Genomic DNA, 5,349 nt, shown 5'->3' with positions numbered 1-5,349 from the left:
TGTAGTGGTCTGGCTACCCAATAAGTTACTTTACCAGGAGTGTGTGGCAAAGAAATAAAAATGATTACGCTAATTTGGGTATACAGAAATAAAGACACCAGACGGAACAGACTCACTAACAATTGTTCTCTTTAAAATAGTTCGTCGTTGGCCCAGTTTTTCGTATTCAAACAAAAAACGATTATGCAACTGATGAAATACGTAGTGTAATAATGGACGTAAAATAAAGGTACAAAGCGCCACAAAAGTTAGCAAACTTTTCCACACCATATGAGTAGCAGACGATTGTAAGCCAATTGGCAAGCTCGACAAACATTTCAATAGCCACCCGAGATACCAATATTTCAAACATTGCCATGGCCTTGGATTGTTTTAATTTTGTCCATAAACAGCGCCGTTTTAAAAATCGAAAACATTCAGCACGAACGGACATCTGGTAGCGTCTGTAAGAGATTAGTGAATCGGGTTTATTTATCCGGATAAAAAACCACGAGCTCAGCTGGTTAAGGCTAGGAAGTAGGGCAACTCACATCATAGGGGAATAGCAACCACACATCTGATTACTTCCCACTGTGTTCACATTCTTCGACTGAGCTAAGGAGAAAGACGATCGAGAAAAGTGGAGCACTTTTCATGACTCATGATCTTTTAGGCATAAAACGGTTTATCCAAATAGGAACACCGGAAGTTAAAAGCAGCTGCAACGAACTTATAATTTCGTGTATACACAGGGTTGCGGACATGAGGAATGTAAACCGCAGAGTAATGTATTATCAGAATATTGTGAACAACCATGACAAAATGTATGTTCACGAGATTCTTGTTAGCGGCGGAATGATAGACTGATAGAAGCGAATAAATCCACTGAACAGAAGATATGGAACATGCACGCGGATAGATATTTAGCGGAACGGTAGGGAGATTTTGAAAACAGATAACATACAGGTGTGAAAGGGAAGTAGTTGTAGGTATATTTTTTTAGGAAGTCGCACAGTGGGGACCAGATCATTCTCACCAGTAATGCAAATGGACTACATTAGTATCCATAAAGGATGTCAACTTCGTTCCCTTATTACCAAGATATGAATATTCATCCCGTATTCTTAGTATACCTGAATTTCCAACTTGCACTTCACACATAGTCTCCCCGCAGTACGAACTTGTCGATCTGCAGGACATGCATTATCAACCCACGAAATGAAATCGGAAGCCGAGCCTATAGCCCAGTTCTATTACACCTGGCAGCCTACGCCACTTTGCAATGGTTTTAAAAGCTCCAAGATCTAAACTTATCTGAACTCCTAAACACCTTTATCTCACCCATTCATTCGTTGTAGCTCCCGCACAATTCAACTGTTCACTACCTCACCGAAATTTGTGACACTGTGGATAAATTCAAGCTTTAGCATCAAACTTGAAGACCTTAGCCGCGAATACGGTCAACTCAGTCGAACACCCAGGTTTACCAACAAAACATACTACATCGTCAGTTTTTGCTCAAAACCAGAAGAGGGTTAGAACTAGAGAACAATGTGTTTCAAACTAAATGTATTTGTAAGGCCAGAGTCTCTAGCCAAAATTACGAACAAGTCGAACAAACAAAACTACTAAGTGTCACTCTAAACAAATTGTGTTCCGGACAGCCTATTTTACACCAAGTTTTTAAACAGCACATGTTCCTGATTATTTTCGGATGTGCGAGGCTGTTATTTACCCATGTGCACTTACTTCCCTTTCTAGGGCGACAGACACCAGACCAAAACACTTTTAAACTGCCGCTACGGAGAACACTCAAAGGATCATGATTCGGTTTCATTCATGAGTTTTACTCAGTGCCTTTGGGCTGACAACACTACTAGCGGGCATCTAAGACTCACCTGCGCATTGGACTTATTTGACGTCACACATTTCAACTCGTTACTAGCTACTCACATCACGACTTACGTGAAATGCATCGTTTAAACATGGGGCTTGTGACAAACGAGAGTCGCTCTATCCGTTCCGGTGACTAAACACTGTAGAACGCCGCCATATATATAGATTCAAAGTCCCGTAACAAGTGACAAGGGACTCTCCCTCTTGCGTGCGCGTTTTACCTTCTCCCCAATTGTAGCAGCCCAAATCACTTCCCATATTTTTACCCTCAACCACCAACCGCCAGAGCTGTTAAATGTAATTAGACGTTAAACATAGATATTTAAACCTTTGTAAAACCTTTTAGTTCCTTGTCATTAAGTGTATCTAGAACTCTTGCAACTCGAGAACCGTGTATAATTCAGTTGTGGCAATCTTCATGTAACAACTGGACACACATCATGTGGGATTTGCTTTAAAACCATGAATCAGCCTCTTCAAATGATTTCTCTCACCCAAATATCTGCCTTAACTTATGGAATTTGAAACGCAAGATACATATGATCCTGTCGCAGCGCACTGATTCCTATGAAGCTGACCCATTTTTATGGGACAGCGTGTTGTTCTGTTGCTTCTTTCTTCAGCATTTGGGGTGTTATCAATTATGAACCCCCTATTTTGACACCACCACAGTGTATCAAGCATGAGGAGCGGCCTATAGATGTATGAACCAGAAAACTGTTCTGGCTCCGATTGTGCGCTACGTAAGTTCTTCATAGGTCGTAAATGCACTGCTGAAAAATCGATGCGCCCAAGACAGACCTTTTTCTAGTTTTCTAGTATACTACCCTATTTGGGTTACTTGCATACGTGGTAACAAACGTAGTTACTCCAATTATTGATTTTACCTTTGGACTCTAAAATATATGTTAAATAGAAGCAGCTAAACAACGTTGCTAGTAGGATAGCGTTTGTATCGAAACCACCATTGTTCCACGCGCTAAGCTTTGCTTGTATTGATTGGGAGGTAAACAAGATACCCGTATTCTATTTGCTATCAGAGGACACTGATTATATCAAATCGAAGAGCTTCGGATTTCTGTGGGAGATATTTTTCAGGGTATTCATAGGAAACTAAAGTTCCTCTGTTCCTGTTAGCACCGTATGTGTGTGTGTTTCAAGGTTATCCAACCTAAGGACTCTTAGGTTATGTGTCTCCCGCACCAGGAGACCATACACCTCTGCAATGAAACAACTATGTGGACGCCATTTAGTGATGAAAGCGTATGGATTTTTGGAGTTAATCTGTAGCTTACATTTTTGGCACACATTGGTAAGTCTGGTAGGATCATTGTGGTTCCACCCCATCTTAAGTGCGGTCTATTCTCGCAGAAAGCTCTCCGTCTTTCGTGGATAACAAGCCACGTGGTCCGAAAGGACCTGGAATGGAGCATAGGTACAACAGAAACAATCTGAAACAAAGACCAACCCCTTGCAGTGCATCACAAATGGCTTGCCTCTGTTTTAGGTTGCTTGGTTATCGATCACTTTTTCGAAAAAGGCCTTTTGCACGTACGCGGTTACCCAATAATTCCCACAGGTTAGGGTATCTACATTAGAATGGTGTCATTTTAGCATTAACTCATGTAAATTAAAAGCTACAATTTTGCTGCCTTTGGATGCTTAATATTACACCAGACCCCGCGCACTTTCAGAGGATTTGATCTAGTGACTGTCCCATATTGATCCATATAAGCCCTCTGCATATACATAGAAGCATATCCAGTTGATCTCTTGGCCATAATTCGTACAGCGATTGAGGACTGTTGACTCTAAATAGGCGGATCTGTGTCTACTAGGATCACTGCGACTAGGGGAGCGTTTTAATGGTACGGCTAGTCCAGTGCTCCAGTCTTCGAAATCGTCGGCTGTTTCCAAAGACCAAGAAAATTCATGTGACAGAGGTGCTGCAAATGAAGAGTCCAGGTTACTAAGGATGAAACTGTGGTTGATCAGCCTTTAGCGCTTTGATGCCATCATGATTTCGTAGCAGTCGTCATTATTCTGTTAACCTGATGTTATATCGGTCCTTGAAGTTATAGAAAAACAGGTCAAATTTTGCTTACGTGAGCTAAGTTTTCATTTCAAAAACGGCCAAATTCCTAGGCTTTCACGACGGTGGCGGAGCAACAAAGCTGGAAAAACTGCAACTTGTGTACTTAAAAAATCACCCGTGGTTGATTCAATATTTTCGGCATGTGTCAAAAAAGCTTTAAAAGCTTGAAGCATTCTCCATAGCTGGATTACGGAAATAATGCTGTCGTGTTCGAAGGACGATTGTGAAAAAAACAGAGCCAAATGGTCCATGTGTCCGATTATGGTGGTTACCTGATCGAGAAACAATTCACGGCTGTTTTTTGCGAAAAATGCCAAAGGTAGATCACTGTAAATTTGGGAGCAAAATACTTCGAGGTGTAGATCATTTGATGTCCTGTATTTTTTGATATGATAGCAGAAGAGCCCGAGGGTCGATAAACATAACGTTTTTGGTTTTTGACCAAACCAAAACGTGTTATTATGTTGCATGTTTTTTGGAGCCAGTTAAGTGCCACACAAAAGAATGGAGTTCTTTTCTCATCGTCGAAGTTGGAAAACGTAGGTCAGCTGAAATCTAACCAAACGGATCATGTTCTCGACAGATCACCACAGGGTACCCTTTTTTATTCCCAAGCTACCTACACTTCACTAGACTGATTCAACCTGACTTGATGCTCTCGGATGATGTATTGCCGTAAGTGGAACTGGACTATGGTCAGTATGAAATCGGAATGCAACGGTTTGACGGTTCCCCATGGACACCAAAAAACTTAGGCCCATAACAGTAAAAGACAGAGCAATACGCTGCTGAGAGGAAGGTTCTCCCATAGATGCTTGTCGCATGTGACCACAAACTTGATCAACCAAGGTAATATCAGTAAACAATCACACAATGTTGGCCTAAAAGAAGTGGTATAGGATCTTAGGGACGGTCAGGCGACTGATCTTCACGCATAATTTGAGGATTTTTGGTTTGCCGGTCAATTATAATATGCAGCTGATCTGCTTTTAGTTCGTCAAAGATGAGGGGTTAGCAGCCGAGGTAATTTTAAAGTCTGGGCAGTGGGGGTGTCGGAGGAATAAGTGACAGTTTTACCAGCAAAGGCATCAAATTTTGTGAAGTTATGCGCTAGCATACAGACACTCTATGAACAACTTGATCTAAATTGATAGCTAGAGTAACTACAGCCACTGAAGACACAACGGCATACGTGATGGATTTTGAAACGATTCCCCAGCGAGTAGATGGAGGGATTCTACAATAAGGTCAGACGAGATCATCAGATGTCATAAAAAGAAGCCAGAGAGTGGTAAATCTGCAACGTGCTCTTGCAAATTCGTTGTCACGGGCTCACTCTGAAGAGAAATCCCTGAGGCAGCTGGACGAATTTTTACTGA

Source organism: Opisthorchis viverrini (assembly GCF_000715545.1).
Source record: "Opisthorchis viverrini unplaced genomic scaffold opera_v5_2, whole genome shotgun sequence".
NCBI classification, from domain to species: domain Eukaryota; kingdom Metazoa; phylum Platyhelminthes; class Trematoda; order Opisthorchiida; family Opisthorchiidae; genus Opisthorchis; species Opisthorchis viverrini.
The sequence above is the reverse complement of the archived record's forward strand: the minus strand, read 5'-3'. Positions refer to the sequence as shown.